The sequence below is a fragment of the Hibiscus syriacus genome, unplaced genomic scaffold (genome assembly GCF_006381635.1).
Source record: "Hibiscus syriacus cultivar Baekdansim isolate YM2019G1 unplaced genomic scaffold, ASM638163v2 tig00110890_pilon, whole genome shotgun sequence".
Lineage (NCBI taxonomy): Eukaryota > Viridiplantae > Streptophyta > Magnoliopsida > Malvales > Malvaceae > Hibiscus > Hibiscus syriacus.
Genome location: NW_024062900.1, coordinates 12,734,996 through 12,754,184, shown reverse-complemented (window position 1 = coordinate 12,754,184; position 19,189 = coordinate 12,734,996).

The window sequence follows — 19,189 nt, the reverse complement described above, 5'->3', positions numbered from 1 at the left end:
ACATAGAGACCAATGAAGATGCCTTGGAGTTCTCATTCCAAGATCTAGAGTTCATCAATGCAACATTCATTGCTAAGGGAAACAAAATTCCTTGTTCTCGGTTATTTAATTGTACCAAGATGAATGTACAACAGACTTTAGACAGATAGGGCCAAAACTAGAAAAGGTATTGAAAAACGTTTGCAAGGAATCATATGTCATGTATCTGTCAAGATGAAGATGGACCATTTTGGGCTTGGATTTAAGCCCAGCTTCCAGAAATGACACCAAAAAAATCAAAAAGAGAATTGAAGCTAGACGAACCAGACTGAGAGGAGAAGACGTTCCAAGAGAGCATATGTACTTTCCCTATTTGAAGATCACCTTCAAGTCCGGAGGGACAAATAATATAGAGCAAAAATTAATCAACTTCAACCGAGTTGGAGAGTGGGTGAAAAAACATGATATGTTTGATAAAGCTATGGAGGGACTGTTCGTCAATATGATCACTAAGGAAAACAAACCTGGAAGTTTTTGTTGGAATCAGAGTAATACCCAAAACCAACCCTTATACTTTCGCCTGCGAGTATTAAGGGATCTTTTGTAAGAGTAGTTGTGTTAACTTTACTTATTTTCTAATGAAAGATGTTTTCTTCTTTTTCTCAAGTGGTAATCATTTTTTATATTCATTGCATTTTTTACGTTTTTCATTCTTTACATTTATTCTATAAATTTTAGAATCTCCACCCAAATATATATTTGATTTAAATTTCCTTTGCAGACGTCTCAACGTTAATAGCATGAACATTTCTGAACCTAATCCTGAGATAATGTTTTAGCGGCCTATGTGTCTGAGAGAGGTCAATAAGTGCGAAGATGAGGAAGAATGTGAGGTTCCTAGAGAATTATTAAGGCCGGTGAAAATGAGGACAAACAAATTTTACCTCATAAAGTAGAGACTAAGATCATGAATTTAGGAACCGATGAGGAAAGAAATAAGGTAAAGATCGGCACTCTCTAAAAGACAAGATAAGATAAGATCTGGTAGATTTGCTCCAAGAGTTCAAGGTCATTTTCGCCTAGTCTTATCAAGATATGTTGGGGCTGAGTACAAATATAGTAGTGCCCAAGTTTCCAATCAGGCCCGAGTGTAAACCAATTCAACAAAAGCTCAGAAGAATGAGACAAAAAATGTTGTTAAAAATCAAAGAGAAAGTAGTGAAGCACATTGATGCAGGGCTTCTCTAGGTGGCCAAGTATCCAGAATGGGTGGCCAAAAATTTCCTTGTACCAAAAAATGATGGAAACGTTTGCATGTACGTGGACTATAGAGATCTCAACAGAGCTAGCCCGAAGGATAACTTTCCTTTGCCTCATATTGACACTTTGTTAAATAATACTATAGGGCATTCATGGTTCTCTTTCATGGATGGTTTCTCATGGTATAACCAAATAAAAATGAGTCATGTAGATATGGAAAAAAATGACATTTGTAACCATGTGAGGCACTTTCTGCTACAAAGTAATGTCATTTGGACTGAAGAATGAGAGGGCAACTTATCAAATGACCATTGTGAATTTTTTCCACGATATGATGCACAAAGAAATTGAAGTTTATGTGGATGACATGATTGCTAATTCAAAACTTAAGGAAACTTTTCCAAAGATTGAGAAAGTATCAATTGAAGCTCAATCCGGCTAAGTGCACCTTTGGGGTAACATCATGAATGCTTCTAGGTTTTTTTGTTAGTTAAAGAGGAATCAAGATCGATCTAGATAAAGTAAAGAAAATTCAGAATCTTCCGCCACCTCGCACACAAAAAGAAGTTTGCGGGTTCTTGGGGAGGCTAAATTATATATCTCAATTTATCTCTTAATTAACCGACAAGTGTGATCTAGTATTCAGATTACTTCATAGAAATAACCCTAAAGTTTAGAATGATGAGTGCCAAGAAACTTTGGAAATTATTAAGAAGTACTTATCAAATGCTTCGATTCTAATAGCATCAGTTCCTGATAAACCATTAATTCTCTACTTAACAGTCTTTAAGAATTCAATGGGATATGTGTTAGGGCAACACAATGAGTCTAGAATAAAGGAAATAGTCATTTATTATATGAATAAGAAGTTTATCGGGTGTGAAATTCATTACCCACCAATTCAAATACTATGTTGTGCTTTGGTTTGGGCTACCCAAAGGCTCGTACAATACTTGTTATATTATACCACTTGGTTGATATCTAAATTGGATCCACTAAAGTTCTTGATGGAATCACCATCTCTGAAAAGTATATTAGCTCGATGGAAAATGTTGTTATTTGAGTTCGACATTGTATATGTAAGTCAAAAAGCAATAAAAAGGAGTATCATAACCTATTTCCTTGCAAGTTATACCTCAGACGACTATAAGTCCTTGAAGTTTAATTTTCTAGAAGAGGATTTGATGTGCATCTCAATTGAAGAGTAAATTGTTTCAGATGACAAGAAATGAAAAATTTATTTTGGAGTGTCTAATACATTGGGATGGGGAATTGATGCAGTGCTAATTTCTCCAGGAAATGTTTACTATCCTTTTACATGTAAACTAGAGTTCTTTTGTACCAATAATATGGCAGAATATGAAACTTGCTCCATGGGGCTGAGAGCAACCATTGAAAGAAAAGTCAAATTGCTCAAAGTATATCGAGATTCCTCATCAGTGGTGTATCAACTATGAGGAGAATGAGAGACCAAGGATCTGAAATTAGTTAAATACCAAAATTTGATCCTCAAACTAGTAAAAGAGTTTGAATATATTATTTTCACTTTCTTTCCCGAAAAGATAATCAAATGGCAGATGCCTTGGCTACATTAGCTGCAATGTTTAAAGCAAATAAGAAAGCTGATATGATGTCAATTAGAATGTAAGTATATGAAACCCTGGAACATTGCTATAGCATATAAGAAGAGGTAGATGGTCATCCATGGTACTATGATATTTTGCAGTATATTAAGTATCAAACTTATCTTCAATAGATAAAAGAAAACTTAGAAGAATTGTTGTTAGATACGTCTTTGATAGGAAAATTTTGTACAGGAGAGGAAGCGATGAAGTTTTCTTAAGATCTATGGATGTCAGAGAGGTAAGAAGTATTCTAGAAGTACATGGGGCAATATGTGGAACACAAGCGAACGGTCTCTCTATGGACATAAAGATTATGAGATATGGATACTATTGGGCTACTATGAAGAAATATTGTGTTCATTATGTGAAAGATGTCACAAGTACCAAATATATGCAAATAAGATCCATGCTCCCCCATTAACTTTGCATGTAATGACAGCACCATGGCCATTTTCAATGTGGGTGAATAGACATTAGTGGAGTGATTACAACGAAGGCTTCAAGTGGGTATCGTTTCATCCTAGTGGCAATCGATTACTTCACTAAGTGGGTAGAGGTTGCTTTCTATTCCAACATCACAAGATCTACGAGTTGCAAGTTTATAATGAATGAGATAATTTGTCAACGTGGGCTACCATAAAGAATCATTTCAGACAATGCTATAAATTTGAACAACAAGATTATGGATTAACTTTGTGCCCAATTCAAGATAAAGCATGCTAATTTGATAACCTACCATCCAATGATGAATAGGGTGGTAGAAACGGCGAATAAAAACATTAAGATGATTATAACCAAGACCACTGAAACTTATAGGGTCTGACATGAGAAATTTTGCTTTCCCCTATATGTGTATCAAACTACTGTACGTACATCAACAAAGGCAACACCATTCTCTTTGTTCTATAGAAGGGAAGTAGTCGTACCTATTTAAGTTGAAATTTCATCACTTCAAATCTTTAAAGAGGTGGAATTGGATGAAGATAAATGGGTTCAAGCTCGGTTTAATCAGTTAAATCTCATTGAAAAAAGAGGTTGAAAGATATCTGTCGTAGAAAGATGTATCAGAAACGAATGATATGAGCTCATGACAACAAGATTCGTCCGAGAGAATTCCTATAAGGTGATCTAGTGCTTAAAAAGATATTGCTTATTCATAAAGTTTTACTTGGGAAAGGGATGCCTAACTGGTAAGTCTCATACGTCATCAAAAAAGTCTTTTCTGAAAGAGCATTGATTTTGGCAAAGATGGATAGAGAAGAGTTGAGAAACCCGATAAACTCATACTCTGTCAAGAAATACTATACTTAGAAGAAAAAAGGAAAATGAGAGATAAAAAATTAAAATGAAAAAAGAAGAAAAGAAAATTTGAAAGGGGAGTTCAAGATGAAAATACATATGTCTTGAAATTAATGAAGGATTTGAGTTGAAAACCTGAAAGGACATCTCAAATGCATTTTGATATTAGGCATTCGAAAATTAAACCCTCTCAAAAGCCTGATACTTTGAGAAAAGCTTCATATCTACAGACTTTTTGGCAATATTTGAGATCTTTCAGACAGAAGCTTACCTCAGAGCTCCAAAATATATCAAATTGATTAATTCAAAAATGCTCATGCTAGTGATCCTTGGGGCATCTGACCTTCATTTCTAGATTTTTATCATTTATTTGATTGTCATGACTTTGTAAAAGTTCCAAGATTCTTCTTCAATGAATTCCTAGTTTATCATTTCAAACATTAATTTCATTTCTTTTATAAACATCTTATAAGTATACTATCATAGTCTAAAAGAAAATAAAAGATTTCTTGGTATTACTTTGAGTTGATCTTTTAAATGTAGGGAATCCAAAGCAAACCACAGTGTCAGGACTTGTATTCTTTGTTAGAAAGTGTTTGACGAATAAGACAAAAAAATATGTCTATAACCTGAAGACATGAAAGTGGCAATAAAATGAGGACAATTTAATCAGGAAAAAAAAAAGAAAAGAAAAAGGAATCTAAAGTGAACACATGAAAGGGAGTTTCAGAGAGACTAAGATATAAACTCGGAGGAAATGTGAAGAAAGGATAAAACTGAGCAAAAAGAAAAGTTTTGAATAAAAAAGAACGGCTCGAAAAGAGAATAAGCCGAGGCCAACAAAACAATGGAGCTCGTAACACAAAAATGATATCATACATGCATACTTAGGCATTTGAAAAATAGGAGCATACACATTCATTAATTTTCATCAAATTCTTAATATGTGACAGGAATTCAAGAAGTTGGTAAAATTTTAATTCGTGATTTCGTGCGAAAAAAAAGGATTTCAACAAAGAATTAAGGACTTTTAGGTAATTACCTTTGGGTACTTTAAATATGTATCAATGACACATGATGATCTTTTACAGGTTTAAATTCTTCGAAAAGAAGACATATTAACATTTCCAATGGAAGGGTTCATAATGAAAAGAACTTATCCGATGAGGCAGAAGTTCATAATGAGAGGAACTTGTTCAACTTTGGCTCGTCCATCACAGAAGGATATGGACTGATATTTCTGATGGAAAGTTCATAATATGAAGAACTCGACCACCAAGAAAGATGAAGTTTGTATATGAGAGCTTGATCGACCTTTGATCCATCACAGAATGAGGTAGAATGACATTTCTAATGAAGAGTTCAAAATATGAAGAACTCGACCACCAAGGAAGAGGAAGTTCATATAGGAGAGCTTGTTCGACCTTTTATCCATTTTTCAATTGAAAGTCTAAAATATGAAAAACTCGACCCCCAAGAAAAAAGAAATTCCTAATAAGAAGAACTTGTTTAACATTTACTCATCTGTCACAAAAGGAGATGGATTGGTGTTTTCAACAAATAATTCATCATGAGAAGAACTTATAGATCAAGAATTTCATCAGTCACACCAGATAAAAATGGTGTTATATGTATATTTACTTTATTCATGTTCCACAACAATGAACAAAAAAGGTAATTGTAATCACCATTTTTATTTAAGCCCAAACATATATATATATATATATATATATATATATGTGTGTGTGTGTGTGTGTGTGTGTGTGTGTGTGTGTGTGTGTGTGTGTATAAGCCAAAATTAATAAATAAAACCCAATGTCCATATTCCACTACAAAAATTACAACCCAAACCAAATTATAAATTCTTAGCCCATTTGTACAATTAAACTCAATAGCCCAAAGGAAGATGAAAGCCCATGTGAGGACCCAATACAGTTAGGATTTCCTCATGTTCCAGCGGCCGTCACGCATCCCCACTGTTAGATATGGAGGTAATCTATAGCCTAGATACATCAACAGTTAGGGTTTCACCCTAAATAATTTAAATGTAACACTGCCAACGCCGCCAAACTCGATTCCAGTCACTAAGCTCGATTCTAGTCGCGCCAGCGACAAATCAAGCTGAGATAGGATAACAAAAATATTTGGGGCTTTTAATGCCCTAACTGACTTGCTCTCTCTCCATGCCTCGTCAAAACAGCAGCAAGCAAGATAAAAACAAAAGAAGCAAGTGTGAAGAAAACCAGAAAAATCTTCTCTATTTTTACTTTACTTTGGTAATATGGATGGGTTCTATAAAACCCCTCCGAAAATATGTAAAAGATGGATTTTTTAGGGAGATGAGAAGGAATATAACAAGAACCTTGAAAGGTATTTTTGGCCTTCGATTTTATTTATTTGATTTTGGGCTGAGTCTTCCCGATGAGGCTTTCTTTGGTGTGAGAGAGTGATTGGAATCGCCGTCGGTTTCGTCGAAAGTGAAGGGGACCTTTTGGGATTAGAAAGTTAGGACTTGTTTTAAATTTTCCATCTCCGATTTTAAGGTCTAGAGGAGAGGGGAAGGCTTAGGTTAGATCAGGTCGAGGTTTAAGCGATTCAACTGTCGCTTGTGGCGGTTGTGTAGTGGATTCACGACCAATATACAGTTTTTGAATGAAAGGTCCCCCGTCTTTGGGAGTGCACGGCGCCACTTGAGGAAAAGAAAAGGAGAGAATATGTGAAAAAATAGGTAAATGAAAGGTACCCCTATACTTTATATTATTTTACCCTATTATATATATATAATTATATCATATTATATGTATTTATATATTATTTTTCTAGTATGATTTATGTCTATTATTTTTCATATTAAATATCATTTTATGTGATTAATAAATATTAAAGGGACTTTTTGTGCGAGGAATCCATGGAAAAGTCTCCCGACTATAAGGGAAGTGTCTTTTCAAGGATTGTTCATATAAAAAGGGTATCATTTTATTCGAATGTTTTCTTAATATTTTTTAATATGATCTTATAGTATTTTAGTATTAAATAGAAATTAAGAAGATAATCTTTTTATGAGGAATCTATGAAAAAGTCTCTCAACTACAAGAAAAGTGTGTTTTCGATGATTGTTCGTATAAATGAATATCATTTATTTATTTTTCTAAAACTGGTCCTAATCTAAATATACGTTTAAATTTAAAAAATTTCACTGTTCAGATGACATATAATCGCTTAGGTACCAATTTTGGGCTATGTGGGATGTTCATCCTTTCCCACTCATAATCGACTCTCGAACCCTTTCCAAAATGATTTTCTAGTTAAGTATAGGTTATTTTTATCTTTATCTTTTAAATTAATTTTCTAAAATTATTTTAAAAGATACTTTCTTAAGTATTCGACCTACCTAGCCCACAAATCGATAGAGACTCCAAATTTATTTATTCTCGAAACCTCATTATTTTTCAAAAGTCGAATAAATATTTTTTATTGGGTAAAAAATGGTGTGGACACACAGAAATAAACAACTTTTATGAACGCATTGATCATGGCGCAGCAAATGTTAGTTAAACTCATAAAAAATTCCCAGCAACAATGAGTTAAGCCGTTCCAAGCTCGTAAGTGGGTGTAGGATTATATATTATTTTTTCTTGTTTTCTAAATATAAACGTGATATATATTATATAATAATTTTTTTAACGATCGTAATAGATCAGATAACACAGAAAATAACGTTAGTTAAACACGTAAAAAAATACTTTATTCACCTAAAGTAAATAAATGATATAATTTGAGATACTTTTTATTAAGTCTAGTTAAAACAACTTATTTAAAATACAATTATTCTAACAAGTAATAAATGATATCCGTCAGATATTAATTTTCATCCATCAATGAAAATAGTAACAACAAAATTAACCCTAAAAAGAAAGAAGAGTTGAAGTTTATTTACGAAAATTACCTCTTACAGTCCATCGAACTTTGAGGATGTGGGTATATATATCATATATAGGAACCCACTAAGAATGAATATTTTTTTTAATAATTTAAAATAGTTATAAAAGAATATTTGTTTATAAATATAATTATTTAAATTTAAAGCTTTTAAGGAGAATAATTCTCCTTTCGTATATGTGATTAAAGAAAATAGAAAAATAAACCAAAGCAAAACGCGTGACAGTTAATAAATATGAAAATAGCAGACCAAAGGAATAAAAAACTATATATATTATAAGATGATAACGACTTAGTGGTGTATGGTGATAACGTGAAGAATTTTGGAGTGTACTATTGAATATTTATATTTATATTTAATATTATTATTATTATTTATATTATTATTTTTAATTTTTATTATTGTTTTTTTACAAACCCATCAGCAAATGGGCCCAGATACAATTCAACCGGCCCAACCAATCCAAAACTCAAGCCTAATAAAAAGCAAACAACTAGGGTTTGAAACCCTAGGGTTTCCAGTCGTCGCCAATAAGGGAAGAGCCTCGTCGTCGTTGCCGTTTCGGTCACTCGCTTCCATAGATTTCAACCGTCGTTCAAGCTACTTCATCGCCATCATCTCAGCCAATAGTGACAACCAAATCAACAAGTCAAAAAAATAAGAAAAACCCATTAAAATATTAATAAAATTCGAAAAAAAATCAGGGAAAATTAATGCATAGATAGGGAAATCATTCCCCATTGATCCTAGCTTCAACCAAACACGCAAAAGAGGACCATAAATCGAGCAGGCAAGACCATTCGATAAAGAGGGTGGTTCGAACGAGAAAAAAAAAACGGAGAGCATTCAGGATTCGGTTTTGAAAAAACAAAGAGAGAAAGCTAGAAGAAAAAAATGTTTGGGGGAAGTTTTAAGAAGAAAATCAGTGAGAAAAAAAGAGAGAAAAAGGGCCGGTTTTCAGAATAAAAAAATGAAAAATAGAAAAGAAAAGAAAAGAGCTTTACCTCGGGATTAAGGGTCTTCATCGGCGACGAAGGAGTTGGTCGAACGTTTAAGGTAACCTCTTTGTTTTAGGTTTTTTTTGGAGTTTTAAGGTCCAAAGGTTTTGGTTTAAGGGTTAAAGGGCTGGGAGTTATATTTGAAAGGTTGTAAAGAGAGGTTGGCCCCTTGTCGGGGCAGTTTACGGTGGTGGCCACGGTGGTTTGTGGTCATCGATGGGTTTTCGGTCTAACAAAAAACAAGAAATAAATAAGAAAAAAAGAAAATGAGAGAAAGGGAAGGGGTCCGAACGGCTAGAGAAGAAAATGGGGAGAGAGGAATGGCCAAAACTCTATAATATGGTATTTAAAGGGCCCCAAAATGATGTAGTTTAATTTGATTATTTTAGTCCCTTTATATTTATTATTTTATCTTTATGATTATTTTAATTTGATTTCCTTACTTTAAAATTTTCCATTGTAGTTCGGAATGGTTGAAGTTGGTTTATTTATAATTGAAGTGTCTAGTTTTAAAATATTTGCAATGGTTGCCTTAACTTCTTGTTGGTAGTATAGTTTAATCCCTAAAGTCTCCATCTTTATTATTTTGATCCATCATTCATATATTTGTTAATTACTCGCTAGTTGTAATATTTTCAAATGTTATTTTACTCGAGGAATTTATAGAAGCACGCCTTAACTGACAAGGAGTGTGTTTCCAAGAATTGTTCGAACAAAATAATACATTTTATATATTCGAATGAATTGGGTTTTTTTTATGTATATAATAATATATACATTTTGGGCAATATTATTTTGTATGGGGAATCCATGGAAATGCCCCTTTAACTAACGAGGAAGGTATTTTCGGGAATTGTTCGTGCAAAATAACAACCTTCATATTTTTCTCAAAAAGGATCACAATTTAAATGTATATTCAAATTTGCCAATTTTAATATTTAGATGACGTATAATCGCTTAGATATCGATTTCAGGCGTTTTGGGGGTGCTAATCCTTCCCCACACGTAATCGACTCCCAAGCCGTTTTCAAAAACGAATTTCTAGTTAAACGCATATCAATTTTTTTCTTTTAAAATTATTTTTCTTAAAATTATTTTAAAAGGTATTTTTAGGTATTCAACCTACCTAACCCAAAAGTCGATGGTGACTCCAAATTTGTTTATTTATGCATTTATTTAAAAAACCAACCTTCTCCAAGATTAAGTTGGATCGATCCCCGCCATAGCCCTAAAAAGCTTAAGGATCGTTCCGACATCTTGGCGACTCTACTAGGGAGATTGGAGAGTTATGTCGTAATCGATTATACGTCATATTTTTAGTTGAAAATTGTAAATTTGAATGATATTTAAATTTTGATCCTCATGTTTTGTTTGCATCACATCATTCATCGTTTATTTATTAGTTGTACTAATGTGTGATTTACATGTTTCATATTTCTAACCTTTTTTTAGTTTGATTGTTTAGGGATCGAGGCAAACGATTATGAGTTTCCCCCCCTCTCGCGCTATAATCGTTCGAGTATTTAGAGCCTTTTTAACTGTGTACTATCCCGTTAGGTAGGGGTGAACATTACGCTTACGTGAGAAAAATTATTTTTCTCCGCACGGGCCATAGCAAGTAACCTGTTGAATTATGTTTCGATATAACAAATTTAAAGGCAAAATGTTTTTGGACTTGAATTGAATTTATTCAAAGTTAAAAAGAAAGTTTCAAAAATAATTCAAAGTCCATTTAATTTGAAATTGAGCACACAAATGTTTTGATGAACAATAATGAACAGTACCGATAATGTGTGAACAATACCGATATTGTGTGAACAATAATGAACAGTACCGATTCTAAAAAAACATCGAATGTAAAAGGTGTACCGATATACTGCTACAGTGTACCGATACACTCACTGTTCACAAAGCCCAACGGTCATAAAATTTGAATTTAATGAAGGGGTATTGATACACCTTAATAGTGTACCGATACACTCTGTTTTGGGCAGCCTATTTTTGTAGAAAAACAATCCTCAGACGGCTCCAAAACATCCCCAACAGCTATATACGACTTCAAACTCATTCCAAGCTATAAATACAAGCTGAGGACATTTGAAGAACCAAGAGAACAACTATCCAAGCAATCAAACACAATAGAATAAGTTTTTAATTCTTATTTCATCTTTCTCTTGTAAATATTTGTTCTTGTGAGCTTAATTCTTTTAAACACCTACCTTTGAAAGGTTTATTTGTTTACTTCTTTTATCCTTTTCTAAAAGGGAAAAGTTCTAGCTTAGCCCGTGTAAAAGCTAGGGAATGGTTCTAATTTATCCCGCGAAAAACTAGGGAGTTGTAAAGGTTATCTCTTTGTCCTTAAAAAGAAAGAACTAATTAGTGAATTTGTTGGAAAATCCTTGGTGAGGAGCTAAGGTAGTGGATATAGACTTGGTTGAGAAGTCGAACCACTCTAAATCGCTGTGCAATTATTTTTTTTATTTTCTGCAAAAGCTTCCACCAAAATTTTTATTGCCAATTCACCCCCTCTTGGCTATTTAGTCGATCAATTAACTCAGCAATTGGCATCAGAGCCTAATTCGTTAGAAGGCTCAACATCCTTGAGACGATCCTCGAATAAGCTCTACCAATTCCCGACATAACCGACAAAGAAATGGCTTCAACCTCCAGTGCTTATTACCTTGAAGATATACCTATTATGGATTCACGACCGCTCAACAAGCCACCCTTCTTCTATGGAGCAAATTATGCTCATTGGAAGAATAAGATGATGTACTTTATTCAAGCCTATGATCTAGGATATTGGAACTCAATCATGAACGGTTACTCCTCTCCACCCGACAAGTATGACAATTGGAGCAAAGAATAGCAGAAAAAGTTCCAGCTTAATTCTAACGCTATACATATTCTCCTATGTGCTTTATGCCCAAATGAATATGGAAGAATCCTATTTTGTTTTAGTGCCAAAGAGATTTAGGATAAGCTCCAAGTCACTCATGAAGGAACCAATGAAGTGAGAGAATTAAAGAAAAGTCTTCTCAACCATAGCTACGACAACTTCAAGATGAAACCCGATAAAGACATCAAAGCTATGACAAATAGGTTTTTCGTGATTGTCAGTGGTCTCAGAGGATTTGGAGAAATAATCCCTAATGAGAAGCTTGTAAGGAAGATAATATACTCTCTTCTAAGTTCGTGGCAATCGAAGAATACCACCATCATCGAAGCTAGAGACCTAAAGTCTCTCACTCTCGACGAGCTAATTAGTTCCCTTCTCACTCATGAGATGATGTTGAAGGAAGAGGAAAAATATGAAGAGAAGAAGAAGAATGAGGTATGCATTGCCTTCAAATCAACCAATGAAAACTATCAAGATTCAAGTGATGAGGTGAATGAAGATGATGATGAATAAGAAGAAGAGATGGTCAAGCTCTTGAAGGAACTCAAGAGATTCATGATTTCCAAGGAAGTGAAACATGAATCAACCAAGAAGAAGAGTCCCCATGTGTGCTTTAATTGTCAAAGAAAGGGGCATATCAAGTATGAATGTCCTCTTCTAAAGAAAAAGGGGGAAGAAGGCATTTGTTGCATCTTGGAGCGATGAAGATGATTCCAATGATGAAGATGAAGTAGTCAACATATGCCTCATGGCCACTCAAGAAGAAGTCGAGGTATCTTCTAACTCAAATGAATTTAATTCATTTACTTTTGATGAGTTACAAGATGCTTATAATAGGTTTTATTTGGGATTTAAGACCATGAATTCTAAATATACGAAATTAATTTCAAAACTCAAAATTGAAAATAAATGGATTTTGAAAGCTAGAGTTGATTTTGAAAATCAAAATAAAATTTTGAAAAATGATTTAGAGCTTTCAAAAATCAAAATAAATGATTTAGAAAAGAAAAATTTTGAGTTAGGAGTTAAGCTTGAAAGCTTAACAAAAGAAAAAGAATTATTTTCTAAAAACAACCTATTATGTTTAAAAATGAAAAAATGCTCACATTCTCATTATCATGTTCATTTGGAACATACTTGTCCTTTGAAGAAATGAAAACGTTTTAAAATTAGGCAAGTATGGGTTCCGAAAGGAACAAGGGGCATTGAAACTAACATCCAAGGATCCAAAGCAATTTGGATACAAAAATCTAAATAAATGTCTCTTGTATGTGTGTGGGAGCAATGGTGATAAAAGTGGAGATATTCAAATGCTCTAGCCACACATGAAAAAACAATGGGTAGCCTCTAAGCTTAATGCTTTTGATTTTGATTATTTGGTTGCTCATTTGGATTTATGCTTGCATGAGTTTTGATTTTAAATGATTATGCATTGTTTTTAATCTCATGTATGTTAAAAAATGGTTATGATGAACATTTTAAATTTTTAATGATTTTTCATAATTTTTAGTTCATCATAATAAATGTTGGTCAAAATTGGTTTTAAATGCAAATGATATCTCTCTAACAATTGATATTAACTTTTCAAATACTTTGATTGTATAAATCTTTAAAAATCTTGACCTAAATTTAAATGTTTATGCATGTGGTTTAAATGAAAATGAATCTCTTTAGCAATTGATATCAAATATTTTTCAAATGCATAACATTTTTATAAAACTTTATGCATATGTACTTAATTTCAATAATTGGTATTGCATAAAATATTTTAGACTTAGATATATTGAATTTCATATGCTACTAACATGATTGTTATTCTTCGTTGAAATTCAATTTTGTTTAGGTGTCAAGTTTAAAGCTAAATTTTGTTTGGAATGCATTTATTAAGGGGGAGCTTTGATTTTTCAAATGATTTTTTAAATGTCAAATTTACTACTTACTCTCCAAAGTTATTTTGAACTTCAAAGATTGAATTATTTTTTATATAACAAAAATGGGGAGAAGTTTGGTCTGAAAAATTCAATTTCTTAATGAAAAGGGGGGAGCTTAACATTTTCATATATTTTCCAACAATTGGTATCTTTTTAACAATTAAAATCCTTTTGTTAAAAATTGGTATCTTTTTCATTAAATATTTTATTAAGGGGGAGTTTTGTCAAACACAATTTTTCAAATTTTTTGTTATATCAAAAAGGGGGAGATTGTTGAATTATGTTTCGATATAACAAATTTAAAGGCAAAATGTTTTTGCACTTGAATTGAATTTATTCAAAGTTTTAAAAAAAGTTTCAGAAATAATTCAAAGTCCATTTAATTTGAAATTGAGCACAAAAATGTTTTGATGAACAGTAATGAATAGTACCGATAATGTGTGAACAGTATCGATACTGTGTGAACAGTGATGAACAATATCGAGGCTAAAAAACATCGAATGTAAAAGGTGTACTGATATACTGCTACAGTGTACCGGTACACTCACTGTTCACACAACCCAACGGTCATAAAATTTGAATTTAATGAAGGGGTATTGATACACCTTGATAGTGTACCGATACACTCTGTTTTGGGCAGCCTATTTTTGTAGAAAAATAATCCCCAAACGGCTCCAAAACATCCCCAACGGCTATATACGACTTCAAACTCATTTCAAGCTTTAAATACAAGCTGAGGAAACTTGAAAAAGCAAGAGAACAACCATCCAAGCAATCAAACACAAGAGAAGAAGTTTTTCATTCTTATGTCATCTTTCTCTTGTAAATATTTGTTCTTGTGAGCTTAATTCTTGTAAACACCTACCTTTGAGAGGTTTATTTGTTTACTTCTTTTATCCTTTTGTAAAGGGGAAAGGTTCTAGCTTAGCTAGGGAGTTGTAAAGGTTATCTCTTTCTCCTTAAAAAGAAAGAACAAATTAGTGAATTTGTTGGAAAATCCTTGGTGAGGAGCTAAGGCAGTGGATGTAGACTTGGTTGAGAAGTCGAACCACTCTAAATCATTGTGTAAGTCTCTATCTTTCAATATCCTTACTCCCTAAACACAAAAAACGTTTCGACCCCTCTTTACAACCGTTCTGGTTGTCGATTCAAGCTTCTGAAAATCCCAACATAACCTCTAGGGTGCATATGCCTCATGTTTATGAGCGAAGCATTAAGTTTCCTCACATTAACATGGGGAAATAAATCCTCTTGAATTGAACTTAACCCGTTTAAGCCTATAATGGGTGAGGTCGAGGGTTTGGCAGGCCCAATGGGGCACCAGTAAAGGACAATTTGAGGACCTTGTTAGTAATACCGAAACTATGCCCCTTTCATACTGAGTTTCTATCTGCGGTTCTTCAAAAGTCACAAAAGGGGAAACTTACTCTAACTTTTTCCTCGAATTTATTTATTTTGCAAAAGCATGAGAATTAGAAGAGTATGCGACTAGGTTCATTTTTCCCAAACAATAATGCGAACTAGATGGCATGAGGTTAAGATTTATATGCATGGGAATAGAAAACATGTTTGGGAAGAACTATTATAAAAGCATATCAGGGTAGATACCCTGTTAGGTAGGATCTTTTCCTTTCGTAAATATTTCTTCTGCTTTTTGGGTACTAACAATTTCTTTTGTTTTATCTTATTTTTATCTGCCTTATGTTTGCATTTGCATTTTCACATCATAACCAAACAAGGTGTTAATTCATAAGTGATTGATCAAATTAGAAGGCTTTCATATCAACATAAGAGTTCCATAACTAGATAGTCAACTCTGTAAGGGCAACGACTTACAAACAAAGTTGATAGAAGAGAGAATAGCTCAAAGATCGATCAAAGATTCTCATTAAACAAAGATCAAGATGGTATCAAATAGTCAGATGATAGTTGAGTCAAGAGTGAGAAGATTCTTCACAATATATCAAGGTCGTTTTCCTCTTGAAGAATCCTACGAAAATGGAAATCTAGATATCACATAATCACAATGGGTAAATTAAAATCAAGAAATGTGGGTTAACACTTTAAGCAGTCCAACAATGACTATAAAGAGAACATCAAATCGCGAGAAAGGCCTAGATCGAGTAAATGAGGAAAATGAAGCTCGTTAGTTTAGTGTAAGGAGCACTTATGGTCTGTTGAAGGTTGTTCTATGGTGATCGCTTTTGGGATTAACGCCTTGTGTATTTGCATTTGCATCTGCATTTGCATTATCATTTTGCATTAGCTTATCAATTTTGTTATTTGCTTCTATAATAATCTTGTTATATCATTTGTACTAACTTGTTTTTATGATTGTTTTTCTTTTTGCTTGCATCGCATGATCATGACAAAATCAAAAGGTATTGATTTGTGAGTGGTTATCAAAGTAAAAAGTTTTCATGATAGACAAAGGGTTTTACGATCAAGTAAACTATAACACAGCTAGGGAATGGCTTCTTGAGGAGACTCTGAGGATAGTGGAGAGCTATGCATCCAAAGATCGTATATCTGATGAAGAGTAAAATGTGATAAGATAGATAAGAGAGAAAACGTCCAAGAGGATGGATAGATTAGCTATTTTGGCAGGGAAAAGAAACTTTTGCAAGAGAAAAGAAAGAGCTCAATGAAAATAATCATGCGATATTAAATACACAGGAATTACTTTAGAGCAACCTAATCCTAGCCAATCTGAGAAGTCACGCCCAGTCACCATTCATATCAACAAGTTGTCTGGAGACCCCAAAGAAATGGTGACAATTGTAGAAGTTCAGAAAGATGAAAAAAAGCCCTGCAATCAGAACTCGTGGGCATTTGAAAGTATACTTACAATGTCATGGAAAATAAACCTGAGGACTCCAGTTCAATCCAAGTTGAGAGAAGCTCAAAGACATGCCATTGAGAATTACACCATTGAGAATTACACCGTCTTCAAGCATCGAGTCCAGCACCTTTTAGATCATGGAGTTCGAGATGAAAGGTCGACTTAGTTTGGTAATTGATTGTCTTATTAGGTTGGAGCCAAAAGTGTTCCAAGGTAAGGATATCATTGGGGGCATCCAGGGGGAAGAAGGTTTGCTAAAGTATGAAGCTCAAGAGTGGTAAAAATGGGTCACTAAACTGAAAAACGATGTTGAACAATGGAAAAAGAATTGCAAGACGCATAAAGTTCAAGCCAAGAAGTCCTCTCATGATTTACAGATTGCGAAAAAAAGACACGAAACAGCCATGGATGACTTGAAAAGATGCCAAGTCGAAAATCATATGTTGAATGTGTTTATAGCTAACATGGAAGCTTCATATCAGCGCTACAAGTAGGACATTGATATTGAACTACAAGCCACTAGAGCCGAGAACAAGAGATTGATGAGGATTGTAGATAATTTTGAAAAGTATTGCCCAAGGAGTTCATAACAACAGAGACTTTCTTACGAGGAAAATGGAAAAACTTTGTTTACTGCTCTGAGAATTGTCACATAAGATAGAAGAAAAGGACGACGACATGAAAAAATCTATGATCCAAGAAAACAATGTGGCTCACAAGTTGATTGATTTAGCTGGATTCGCAAGAAAATTGATGCATATTGACAACTCATCACCCGAGCATGAGAGGAAGTTAACTTGGTTTCTAAGAGAAATATAAAAGTTAGGAGTTCAGGTTATCCCTTGTATGTAAAGTTTGTTTGACATACCGAAACCCTTATGTTCAATGAAAATTGTTTTAAGATGGTCACTCTGGAATGACACCTCTTGCATACATGCATTTACATTGCACATTTTGTATTCCCATTTATGTATTTTCGTATACGCATTTTTGCATCTTTACATTTACATCTATACATCATACATTGCGTAATATATATTGCATCTTAACAACGTTAATCATAGATCCTGGTGGTAACTCACGGAGAATCATGAGACAGAAATGTTGAAGGTAACTTGAAGCCACCCCGTTTGTATCTAAAGAAGGTTTAAAAGCCGTAGATATAAAGCTTGGGGTATGCCATTAAGAACTATGGGATACCGAAGAGCAAGTTACAAGATCTAATCGATTCAAAGACATTGTTTTAATGAGCAAGTGGGGTATCAGATTGTAACAACCCTGAAGATCCAGTCGAGCACCCTCATGTCGAAAAAGTAATGGGGCTTTTAATTAGGAAGAGACCATTTCATCCGTCATAAAGTCTTGTTTCACTTGCATTGTATGTTTGAGTTTTTTTTTCTTCTTTCTTTCTTTCTTTACCTAAATATTTACTAAAAATATTTGGTGATTGAACTTATGCTACTTTTTAAGGTCATGAGCAATGAATCAAATTTTTAATCTTGAATTTATTTTAATACCAAGTGAATTAAAATATTCTTTTAATTTTTTAAGAGTTGTAGATCTTTGGCAAGTGGTAAAATTAGACCTTTCATATCTCGTCCAAAGCCAAAAATACAATTACTCGATCTTTTTTTACCTTAAATAATTCTTAGTCATTACTAATACCAAATTTTGACACTACATTTATTTGAGACTTCAAAGTCATACCTTTACCTTTTTTGAGACACCAAATCCATACTTTTACCTTCCCGGGAAGAGCCGATCTTTTTATAACACTACCTTCCCCCATATACACGACTTCAAAGTCACACCTTTGCCTTCTCAGATACAAAACCATCATTTTTCTTTATGCAGTGAAACCGAAAGGCCTCAAAGTGCAAAACTTTCATTTGTCCGTGAATTTCCCACAAGAATATATATGAGATGGGGCATCATGGATCAACTTGTTGAAAAGAAGCTCGAGTAATTTGGGCATACTCGAAGCAAGAAGAAGAAAAAAATAAAGAGAATGATTTAAATAATTCTATCATGCATTAATTACACTGTTTTCATGTAAATAAAAGTTAATCTTGAATATTCATCCCCTAGGTATACCTCTTTTTACAAGGAATTATGTGTATGAAATGATGAACGACATTATTTCATTTATCCCTTCATAAAAGAAAAAAGAAAAATATATCCCTTGTTGTCCCCATTTGAGCCTGAATTATTTTTGTTCGGATTCAATCCTAACCAAGGATCACCCTCCACATTATGGGACAAGGTGAAGGATATATGCTCGAAGGAGTAAATATCGCCAATCCAATTTTATTACAGGGGCAAGTATCCATGAAATAAAGAGGAATAACAAGGAACCGTAAGGTAGATCAAATTCAAAGTGCTCAGAGATCAAATGCAGTCGAGAACAACGAAAAAA